We start from the raw sequence: 12,933 nt of genomic DNA on the forward strand, positions 1-12,933 counted from the left end.
TCTTTCTTTCTTTCTTTCTTTCTTTCTTTCTTTCTTTCTTTCTTTCTGTTAAAACATTTGAAATGAAGATATAATTTATAAACCACAAAATTCATCTTTTTAATATGTGCAGTTCAATGTTCTTAGTATTTTCACAAGGTTAAAAAAATATCCCAACTATTTCATTCTGCAACATTTTTTACCACCCCCCAAATAAACCCCATACCATTAACAGTTACTCCCCAGTTTCCTTCTCTCCATCCCCTGGAAATTACTAATCTACTTTCTGTCTCTATGAGTTTACCTATTCTGGATATTTCATATAAATAAAATCATACAGTATGTAGCCCTCTGTGACTGGCTTCTTTCACTTAGAATAATGTTGTCAAGATTCGTCCATGTTGTAGCATATATCAGTACATACCTCATCTCTTTATATGGCCAAATAATATTCCCCTGTGTAGATATGCCATATTTTATTTATCCATTAATCATTTGATGGACGTTTGGGTTGTTTCCACTTTTTAAACTTTTGTGACTAATGTTGCAATAAACATTTGTTTACAAGTTTTTGTGTGGACTGTGTTTCCACTTTTTCAGGGCATATATCTAGAAGTGGACTTTCTGGGTGATATGGTAACTCTGTGTTTAACTTTTCTCCCCTAGCTTTCTTTTTATTATTGAATTATGTTTGACATAAAACATTACGTAAATTTAAGGTGTACAACATTTAGATTTGATGCATTTATATATTGTAATAATATTCCCATTGGAGCAATAGTTAGCACCTCTACTGCATCACATAATTATCACTTCTTTTTTGAGGTAGGAATAACCAAGATCTGGTGTCTTATCAAGTTTGATAATTACAATGCAATATTATTGTTCATACTTTATGTTTAACTTTTTGTGGAACTACCAAAGTGTATTCCAAAGCAGCTACACCACTTTACATTCCTACTAGCAATGGATTCCAATTTTTCTACTTTTTTGCTAACACTTGTTATTGTCTCTTTTTTAATTATAGCCACTATCATGGCTTGTTTTCCTTTCTGCTCTCACTTGCTGACTGAAACCTGATATGTCACTCATCGTTCTCTATTTTAAGTCACCTGAAGATGATTGAAGCTGGTAGCCCACACAATGTTTTAAAAATCAGGAAATTTCTAGCAAGCCTGGACTATTTGGAAGTTCTGGTAATATTGGGCAACAATAAGTCATAGTGGAGTAGGGACCCTATAATTTTCATCTTCTTCTAAAGTCTTATACTTTGGTCTGGTTCCACATTGATTTTTTTTTTTTTAACTTGGCTCCATAGATAATTGAATTTGCAGTTCCTGGTTAAAGCCATTTGGCATAACTTAATTTTGTATGTTGACTTTCAGAGCAAAATATAATGTATTCCATATAGAAGTAGATTCAGAAATAAATCTAACTAAGGAGGTACATAAACTTTATGGGGAAAATTATAAAATGTTATTGAGAAATCAAAGAAGGCCTAAATAAATGAAAAGAAATAATATATTCAAGGTTAGAAAGATTCAGTTCTCCCTAATAGAATCTAATTCAGTACCATACAATAAGAATTCCAACAGGATTATTTATGGATACTTGACAAAATGATTCTAAAATTGATTTGGAAAAGCAGAGGTCCAAGAATAACCAAGATACATCTCAAGGAGAATATGGTAGAAGGACAGTTGTTCTACCAGATTATCACATGACCTATAAAGCTATAGTGATTAAGAGAGTGTGATATTAAACTAATAGATCAATGGAACAGAATCTAGAGGCCAGCAACAGAAACATGGGAACTTTATGACTTAATATATAAATAGATACATCATTGCAAATCATAAGGATAAAAAGCACTCTTCATTAAATGGTACTGGGACACTGTTATCCATATGAAGAAAAAATTCAGTCTCGTATGATGCCTGAAAATAAATGTTAAGCTGTTTGAAGATTTACACATAAAAACCAAAGTTTAAAACATTGAGAAATACATGTAGAAGAATATCAAGGAACATATCATGATCATCACATCAAGGAAGGGAAGGATTTCTTAAGCAAGACACAAAAAACACATCCTCAGAGAAGAATATTGATAAATGAAATAAAATAATGTTTTCAGCAAAAGACATAATGAAAAATTTTGAAAAGACAACTCACGAGAAGGAGTATTTTCAAAATAGATAATTGACCAACAATTGGTATTTTAACAATTTTTTTCAAATCACTAAGACAAGGACAAACAACCCAATAAAAATGTTCAGAGGAAATCAGAATGGCCAATAAATCTCTGACAACATGCTCAATATTATTAATAAGAGAAATATAAATTAAAACTATTATCTGATTGGAAGCCATGAAAAAAAAAATCTTACACTTCCAAGTTCCAAGCAAGATCTATGGAAACTCATGATCACTGTTAGGAAGAGTAAAATCAGTAAAAATAAATCCAGAAGACAATTTGTCAATATCTCAAATTTGAAGATGCTTATAAATTTCCCACTCAGTGGTTCCACTACTGGAGTACCTTTGTCCCCATGCAATAAGATAGAGGTACAAGAATATTCTTGGCAGTTTTGTTTGTAATAGTAAAAAAATTGAGTTGGTCATCAATAGAAGAATGGATAAATACATTTTGGTATGTTCACCTAATGCCGTACAATACAGCACTGAAAAGAGATACAATTGACCCTTGAATAACACAGAGTTGGGGTGACACCCCCCTCTCCCCTGTAGTCAAAAATCTACACATAACTTTGGACTCTCCAAAAACTTAACTCCTAATAGCCTACTGTTGACCAGAAGCCTTAACAATACGTAAACAGTCAATTAATACATATTTCGTATGTTCTATGTATTACATACCTAAAGTAAGCTAGAGAAAGGAAAAATGTTATTTAGAAAATCATAAGAGAAAATACATTTTACTGTACTGTATTTATAAAAAAAAGTGTGCATATAAGAGGACCTACACAGTTCAAACTCATGTTGTTTAAAGGTTAACTGTACATTAAGGTAACATAAAACAATTTTTAACAAATGAAATGTTGAATGAAAAAAAGTTATAGGAACATTATGTTTATGCAAATTGCATAAAGTTTAAAAGCATGTACAAACTAGACAATGTACTGAATAAGGGTACAGTCACATGTAAGAAAACTGTAAAGAAAACCAAAGAAATGATAGAAAAGGAAGAAATGGCGGGAGACTGGTAGGTTACTTCTGTGCATGGGTAAGAAGATGAATTAAAGGAAGGATACAGAAGAGGTGATACACCAATGGTGTGCTTTATTTCCTAAAATAAGTAGTGGGTGCACCCAGGTGGGTGCACGGGTGTGTATCAAACACGCTGTTTATGTATGAAATAGTGTAGTAAAATTTCCGAGAGGTTTTCGTCAAGAAAGACAGTGGGGACGGGAAAGAGTTAATTGGGAACCCGGTTTGTGGAGGAGTATCAAATGGAGAAGAGAGGGATCAAAGAGAGACGGGACTTCAGAGTTTTGCCCAAGGTTGGCCTTTTCAAGATAGGGATTGTATTTCTTTCCATATGAATCTCACAAAAAGAAAATTGGGAAAAGGTACATATTTTCTTTGGATGTTTTGCACAGGAGATTACTACTCCTTGGGGCATAGGAACTGAAAACATTACATACACTAACAATGTGAAAAGGCATAATAAAGGAATTTTCTTTTCTTCTCCTTTAAGTGGCTTGATGAATTTGGAAGAGCACTGGATTAAGAGTCAGAGACCCAAGTTTCTAGTTTTGCTAGTTCCTTAATTAGTTGTGTGACCTTGGGTTACTAATTTAGTCTCACTGGATCTCAGTTTCCTTAACAAGATGATTTCTAAGGTTCAGCTTTAAGTTCAGTCATTCTATGAGTTAGAGAGCCTCTCAACCAAAAAGAAAGTAGGCATGTACATTCATCATTTTAATAAAGATATATTCTATTAATTTGGAAAAGCCAAAGTGAGTATTAATTTTCCTCCCACAGTCTTAATGAAGAAATAAAGAAACTAATTTTCCATTACCATTCAAGGGACAATCCACTCCTTCACAGATTGTGAAATTAATGTAACAGATCCAACCAACTGAACAGTCTATGCATCTTTCTTCCCCTCTCCAATCCCAAGCCCTAGAACTGTATTTTATATAAACAAAGTTTAAAAAGTTAACTAAAAATTAGTGCAGTTTTAAAACTTAGTTTATATATAGTAATGTAGTTAGAGCAAAATGCCTGCCGACACCTTCCAGTATCTTTGACTTTGTACCATTTATTGAGTGTTATCAATGTCTGAAACACAGCAGATATTATGAACTCTACTAATTATAGTTTTGCTAATTAAAATCGCTTGTATCTATAATGCATTCTTTCCCTAAGGTGTTCAGGGTAGTTAGCAGATATTAAATCATTTATCTTTACAACATATTAATGAAGCTAGTAGGAACAAATATTACTCTCATAATTTAGAGGAGAATATTAAAAGTCGAAGAGTAAGTCATGATCATATAGCCATTTTTTGTCATGAATTTTAAGACTAGATCTCTCTCTCTCTCTATATATATATATATACACATGCAATATTTCATATATTATGTATATATATTATATTCTCTTCCTCTCATATATTCCTCCCCCATCCACTTCTTATTGAGGGGCAATTCCCTATTGTGTGTAACCGTAGTGGGATGCAAGGACCTGCCTTCCAAAAGAGGGATGATTTTCCCTTTCCCAAGCTTGGGGCAGCCAGGGTAAGGACACTTTATCTAAGATCCAGAATTTGGCACTTCAGCTCAGGGGTTTGAATCCTGAGGGAGTAACACACAGATGCAGAAACAATTTAGGAGGGGCGCCTGGGTGGCTCAGTCGTTAAGCGTCTGCCTTCGGCTCCGGTCACGATCCCAGGGTCCTGGGACAGAGCCCCGCATCAGTCTCCCTGCTTAGCGGAAAGCCTGCTTCTCCCTCTCCCACTCCCCCTGCTTGTGTTCCCTCTGTGTTTCTCTCTGTCAAATAAATAAACAAAAATCTTAAAAGAAAAAAAAAAGAAACAATTTAGGAATTACCTGTAACAGCAAAGACAACAGGAATCTACAATGGTGTTAAGTGTCTGATGTCAGTTGTGTCTGTGGTGTGACTCTTCTCAGCGTCCTAAGTAACCTGCTCCTCTGGTTTTGTCTGGGTTGTGGCTCCTGCTGTTCAGGCTTCCTTGGCGTTTGTCCCTTTTTTGAATCTCCTCCAGGCTTCTCATCGATTTTGTGAGCTGCTCAATTCCCTTCCAACAAATTCTTTTTCTGCTTATGTTAGCCAGAGTTGATTTCAATAGCTTGCACACACGAGCATAGATTTCCTTAATCTTCCTTCTGTTCAAGACACCTTATTTTAATCACTGAGTTGTCCTATACACTTAAGATGTTTAAGTTTTGTATTAAATTAAAAATTTTTTCTACTATATTAGTTGAAGCCTAGTTGCAAAATCCTAAGAATTCTGTGTGTATGGCCTTTAGAATAATGCCAAACACATATTTTCTACTGGACCTTTATTTAATCAATAAAATTAAAATGGAATCATAGATTGAAAATATTTCCATTATAGCAAGCAAGGAAAGGCAAGATATAAAGCAGTATGTATAAAATGATCTTAATTTTATAAACATAAATCTGGGTAGAAAAAAAGCACTAAAAGGATAGACAATGAAAATACTAATGGGGTAACATCTGGGTCATGGGATTATAGGTTCGATTTCTTCTTTGTGCTTTATTTTGACAATTAAGAAATCAACATGTATTTATCATAATTATTAAAAACTCATAATGACTTAAAATTCTGTTTCTTATTGAAATTTACAAAATTTACAAAAATGGAAAAAAATAGTTCTTATCCTACAAACATAGAATGAACAGTATTCAGGGCGCCTGGATGGCTCAGTCGGTTGGGCATCTGCCTTGGCTGGAGTTATGATCTCAGGGTCCTAGGACCCTTACCGTCAGCAGGGAGCCTGCTTCTGCCTCTCCCCCACCCTCCCTCTAAAATCTTTAAAAAAAGAAAAAGAAGGAAAAGTAGTCATTACTCAGCTTCAACAATTTATCGGCACATATCTGGTTTCACCTGATATGTGCCCTACTCCCCACTAATGTTATATTATCAACTTAGAAAGATGTTTTTCATTTCATTGATTATTCCTTCTCTCCCATATGTTACCTTTCCTTTTGGGAATTTTTATTCAATATCTCTTTCTTCCATGCGTGTATTCCTTATTCTCATATTTTTCTTTCCTTTATCCTTTATCTCTTTATTTTGGTTAAATTTCTAAGTTCACTTCCTACTTTACGAATTCTGCTTCCAACTTTTGTTGTGTCCCGCTTTCAGTGCAGTTTTAAATTTGATGATCATGTTTTAAATCCATTCTTTTCTATTCTCAAATTGTTTCATTTTTAAGAATGTTTATTTTGATCTCATAAATGCAATGTAGTCTTGGACCTTATTGGGAATAAGAATCAGAAAATTTTCTAGACTTTTCTCTCGTTTTTGAGGCGAATTTAGAGTGAGCCATCTCTCTGACGATTCTAGGTCAAGGGTAGGCAAACTACAGCTCTCAGGGGCCGGTTTTTGTAAATAAAATGTTATTGTAACACAGCCACTTTGATTTCCATAGCATCTCTGGCTGCTTTTGCAGTGTAGAGGTTACAGTAGCTGCTTTCCTGCCACATACAATGCAGCACTCTCTTGTTGCCACAGACTATATGGCTTGGAAAACCCAAGATACTTGTGATTTGGCCCTTTATGGAAAATGTTGACCCCCTTTTCTATGGTCGTTTCTTACTTTTGAATTTCAGAATATTTTCATAGGTCCAGAGATTTTTCTTTATTTGCATATCCGGAAGTACTGGGAACAAAGGGTTAGTTCCAGAATCAAATGGGTGGGGGGAGGCGCTTTTCAAATTTTACCAGCTTTCAGCCCCACATTAGACCTACCAAATCAGAGCTCTCTGTTGTGCCTTCTTTCTTCCTCATGCTGCTCTGGCTCTACCATTCATACTGTCCTGAAGATGTCCCAACCATTCTGCTTCAATGTCCAGCTCTGTGATTCAAACCTGGGGAGTGGGGGTGGGTGAGGGCTTCTGCCTGGAAAAAGTCTACTCGGAAGACTAGCTTTTTTCCTCCATGCTTTTGCTGATTTCTCCTCTATTTTAATACAAACCAATAGGAATTCAAATGTTATCTTAAGCTCTTTTGGCTTAAATAAATAGCTACCATCAGTAAGGGAAATAAAGTTGAATTTTTAACCTGTAACTGGTTTTCGGTTCACAGCATAAATTATATACATATTAGGAAGTTCACATAGGGCAATGTGAATTAAACATTATCATTATCTTGGGTCAAAGTAGTTTACTATTTCATAAGAAGAAAAGATGATTTTCCAAAAATGAGTCAGACCCTGAGCAGGCCACAGAATGAACCACAGATTTGGAATTAATATTAGCTTATGTGACCTTGGGAAAATTATTTGAATTTTCTGGCCTTACCATCAGAATTATAGTTGAAATTGAGGATTTTCTTTCCTTCTCGCCCTAAAATTCTTTAATGGTACTCTTGGGCAGTCTTAGAGCCTGTGTAATAGTGGTCAGCTCCAGTGAGTCTCCACAGAGCAGCCTGCGGTGGCTCAGGGCAGGGTGGGGGAAAGGTGAGGGGTAGAGGGGTAAAGGCCTAAAGATGTAGAAATTAACTGAAAAATAGTACAATTTTTTCCCCCCAGGACTGGTTCATGTCTCTCTTGCTAGGTCTTGTGAAATTGTTCCTACCTGACTTAACAAGGATGTTTCAAGCCACATTTGGCCAGAACACAAATTTCTATGTTAGATAAATTTTATGTGAAGAATTTTTTTCAGAAAATTACTTCAAGTTGGCCTTGTGCTTTATTTTGTTATTTAACTCAGATCCATGTTTTGGATGCAGTTTAGTACACTTGATTTGACTTACTGAACTCTATGACTAAAGGGGCCCAACAAGCATTTTAGTGTATTTTATAGCAGTATATGTTTTAAGAGCTCTTTCATCCTTTTCCTACTTACGTGGAATTCCTATAAATGTCATGAAGTTTTACTGCGATTGAAATGAAGGAAGTCTATGTCCTTGAAAAGTCTCTAAGCAGTCTATAGGTATATAAATGGTATTACCTATTTATGAACATCATATAAAAGTTTAAATAGCATTAACATGAGTGGAATAAAATAAGATGTTGAAAATATGTCTACATTAGCAACTGAAGAGAATTGGAGGGAAAATGGAATTAATTATCTGGGTAACTGCCTCATTGTTTCACTTTAAGCTTAGGCCAGAGTATTGGGAGAAGGCTGTCGTTCAGGTTGGGTGATGGAAATGCCTTCTTTCAGAAAAAAGTTTCTTTAAGTTTGAGTTGGTATATCCAGGGTTGCAAGAACAGAACTATTTTTTCCTGATTAAAATTTTTTTTCTGTCCTCTTAAGATGGTTTGTTTCTGCATCTACTGCCTTATCTCCCAATTTGAGTGAGGGAAAAACAGGTAGATGTCTTATCTATATTCTATAATTAGTTCTGGAGGAAGAAGAGGGTGGGCAGTGATTAACATTCCACAACATTATTTAGCACAAGTGGGGATCTTTTTTTTTTTTAATCTCAATGTAAAAACTCAGTGAAGAATATCCCTACTTCATGCATCAAAGGTATTCAACACAGATAGGGCTTAAGTAAACCCTTGTTTTGAAGTTATGGATTAAATCTTTAACCACAGTATGAAAGAAGAGGGAAGAAAGTGCAGTAGGCTCTGAGAAACTCATATACACCATTTCTGGGAAAATACTTGGCTTAGAGAAGAGACGAATAGTTTTAGAATTTGAAGCCCTAGGCAAAAGGTAACTCCATTCTGGGTCAATTGACTGTCAGTGTGAACATGAAGCTGATTCAAATCCCCTGCTCCTTTCTGGTGTTATAAGCAGCTCTAGTTAGTGAATTTGTGACCATGAAGAGAAGAGATACCAGAAATGATATCTTCAATTTGACAAGAATGCCGTATCTAGTGATTTACCCATAAAATGGTCACATAATGGACTTTTAGGTCATACTTGAATTAAAGAGTCAGTCATAACTAGAAGCTAATCTACAAATATAAAGATAAATCTATAGCATTATGTCACATTATAATATCTAGTAGAATCAATTAATGGATACTATTTGGGTCATGGCAACACAGGATAGCCATAATCTAATGGCAAATTACAAAATTCAATGTCTAGTTCTTAAGTTAAATGTGTAAAAATTCAGTTTTATCTGTTTTCTCATGAAACTGATTTGATTAAAGAATCATATGAACCTAATTAAAAGTGATCATTAATATTCAATAGGAGGTTCATGTGATTTAGTGTATTAGTCTACTGGTGAAGACAAAGTAGGATCAGAATTTGTTATGGTAAATAAAGTTTCAGGAAAAAGGGATGATCTGAAGCTGTGATAGGCACAGAGTAGTTATTACAGCAGTAATTATTATAGAGTGGTTCAGAAACTTTAGCATACCAATCACTAGGAATTTTTTGTTAGAAAAACTTTATAAAGTAGAGTGAATTTTTGTTGGGAAGAATTCTGTATATATGTAGGCCTATTAAATATTATTGATGTTTGTCACTTGTTTTTATATTTTGGTATAAAATGTTCTCCTTGATCTTCTATAACTTCTTCATAGTGATAACAACGTCATGTCACACTAACCAGTATCATCACAGTTACACCAATATCACAGGTGATATTAATGAAGACTGAGAGATATCAAGACGATGACAAACATTTTGACTCATTAAACAAGATTAAATTATGGTTGATGTGTCCTGTTATCAAGCACATTTTACCGTGCTTGAAAACTGGTTGTGCATTTATGATATTAGTAACTCTTTATAAACAGAATATTGGAATAGGTAGATATTCCATATAGCAATCATACCAGAGGAAGAGAGAACAATAAATGTTAGTATAGTAGGCAATTATCCATGAACTGTGATATTTGGGAGGCCTCCCTAATGGAAAATATCCTTCTATTGTGGCGTTACTGTGGTTCAAATGTGGTCATCAGAGATACCGGTTAACACATGTGATTAAAGATACTGGGTATTTGCTATGCATCCAGAGCTTTATGCTTATTGAGAAACCTCCAATTGACTCTCATAATCATCCAAAAAAGTAGGTAATATTATTTTTTGTTTGTTTGTTTTTTGTTTTGTTTTTTTATGTTATGTTAATGACCATACATTACATCATTAGTTTTTGATGTAGTGTTCCATGATTCATTGTTTGCGTATAACACCCAGTGCTCCATTCAATACGTGCCCTCTTTAATACCCATCACCAGGCTAACTCATCCCCCCACTCCCCTCCCCTCTAGACCCTCAGTTTTTTTCTCAGAGTCCACAGTCTCTCATGGTTTGTGTCCCCCTCCAATTTCCCCCTCTTTGGTTTTCCCTTCCTACTAACTTCTTTTTTTTTTTTTAAACATATAATGTATTATTTGTTTCAGAGGTACAGGTCTGTGATTCATCAGTCTTACACAATTCACAGCACTCACCATAGCACATACCCTCCCTAATGTTTATCACCCAGCCACCCCATCCCTCCCACCCCCCACCATTCCAGCAACCCTCAATTTGTTTCCAGAGATTAAGAATTCCTCATATCAGTGAGATCATATGATACATGTCTTTCTCTGATTGACTTATTTCGCTTAGCATAATGCCCTCTAGTTCCATCCACATCGTTGCAAATGGCAAGATTTCATTCTTTTTGATGGCTGCATAATATTCCAGTGTGTGTGTGTGTGTGTGTGTGTGTGTGTGTGTGTGTGTGTGTGTGTATGTATACATACCATATCTTCTTTGTCCATGGACATCTTGGCTCTTTCCATAGTTTGGCTATTGTGGACATTGCTGCTATAAACATTGGGGTGCATGTACCCCTTCAGATCACTACATTTGTATCTTTGGGGTAAATACCCAGTAATGCAACTGCTGGGTCGTACGGTAGCTCTATTTTCAACTTTTTGAGAAACCTCCATATTGTTTTCCAGAATGGCTGCACCAGCTTGCATTCCCACCAACAGTGTAGGAGGGTTCCCCTTTCGCCACATCCCCGCCAACATCTCTTGTTTCCTGACTTGTTAATTTTAGCCATTCTGACTGGTGTGAGGTGGTATCTCACTGACGTTTTGATTTGGATTTCCCTGATGCCGAGCGACGTTGAACACTTTTTCATGTGTCTGTTGGCCATTTGGATGTCTTCTTTGGAAAAATGTCTGTTCATGTCTTCTGCCCATTTCTTGATTGGATTATTTGTTCTTTGGGTGTTGAGTTTGGTAAGTTCTTTATAGATTTTTGGATACTAGCCCTTTATCTGATATGTTATTTGCTAATATCTTCTCCCATTCTGTCAGTTGTTTGGTTTTGTTGACTGTTTCCTCTGGTGTGCAAAAGCTTTTTATCTTTTTTTTTTAAAAGATTTTATTTATTTATTTGACAGAGAGGGAGACACAGTGAGAGAGGGAACACAAGCAGGGAGAGTGGGAAAGGGAGAAGCAGGCTTCCTGCATAGCAGGGAACACGATGCAGGACTCAATTCCAGGACCCTGGGATCATGACCTGAGCCAAAGGCAGACGCTTAACGACTGAGCCACGCAGGTGCCCCGCGAACACTTTTTATGGAGTACCAATAGTTCATTTTTGCCCTTGCTTCCCTTGCCTTTGACGATGTTTCTAGGAAGAAGTTGCTGTGGCTGAGGTTGAAGAGGTTGCTGCTTGTGTTGTCTAGGATTTTGATGGACTCTTGTCTCACATTTAGGTCTTTCATCCATTTTGAGTTTATTTCTGGGTGTGGTGTAAGGAAATGGTCCAGTTTCATTCTCCTGCATGTGGCTGTCCAATTTTCCCAACACCATTTGTTGAAGAGACTGTCTTTTTTCCACTGGACATTCTTTCCTGCTTTGTCGAAGATTAGTTGACCATAGAGTTGGGGATCCATTCCTGGGCTCTCTATTCTGTTCCATTGATCTATGTGTCTGGTTTTGTGCCAGTACCATACTGTCCTGATGATTACAGCTTTGTAATAGAGCTTGAAGTTCGGAATTGTGCTGCAACCAGCTTTGTTTTTCTTTTTCAACATTCCTCTGGCTATTCGGGGTCTTTTCTGGTTCCATACAAATTTTAGGATTATTTGTTCCATTTCTTTGAAAAAAGTGGATGGTATTTTGATAGGGATTGCATTAAATTGTAGATTGCGCTAGGTAGCATTGACATCTTCACAATATTTGTTCTTCCAATCCATGAGCATGGAACGTTTTTCCATTTCTTTGTGTCTTCCTCAATTTCTTTCATGAGTATTTTATAGTTTTCTGAGTACAGATTCTTTGCCTCTTTTGTTAGATTTATTCCTAGGTATCTTATGGTTTTGGGTGCAATTGTAAATGGGATCAACTCCTTAATTTCTCTTTCTTCTGTATTGTTGTTTGTGTATAGGAATGCCATTGATTTCTGTGCATTGATTTTATATCCTGCCACTTTACTGAATTCCTGTATAAGTTCTAGCAATTTTGGGGTGAAGTCTTTTGGGTTTTCCACATAAAGTATCATATCATCTGCAAAGAGTGAGAGTTTGACTTCTTTGCTGATTCGGATGACTTTTCTTTCTTTTTTTTGTCTGATTGCTGTGGCTAGGACTTCTAATACTATGTTAAATAGCAGTGGTGAGAGTGGACATCCCTGCCGTGTTCCTGACCTTGGGGGGAAAGCTCTTGGTTTTTCCCCATTGAGAATGATATTCGCTGTGGGTTTTTCATAGATGGCCTTTATGATATTGAGGTGTGTACCCTCTATCCCTACACTGTGAAGAGTTTTAATCAAGAAAGGATACTGCACTTTGCCAAATGCTTTTTC

The 12,933-nt window shown here is 35.9% G+C and overlaps 1 protein-coding gene across 3 annotated transcripts in view; it reads left to right on the forward strand.

Moving 5' to 3' along the window:
* Positions 1–12,933, forward strand: part of CCDC73 (coiled-coil domain containing 73) — a 181,735-nt gene that overhangs the window by 14,348 nt on the left and 154,454 nt on the right. The window lies entirely within an intron of this gene.

The sequence above is a fragment of the Callorhinus ursinus genome, unplaced genomic scaffold (assembly GCF_003265705.2).
Source record: "Callorhinus ursinus isolate GAN/ISIS: 27379988/994484 unplaced genomic scaffold, GSC_fseal_2.0 scaffold21, whole genome shotgun sequence".
Taxonomy (NCBI): Eukaryota; Metazoa; Chordata; class Mammalia; order Carnivora; family Otariidae; genus Callorhinus; species Callorhinus ursinus.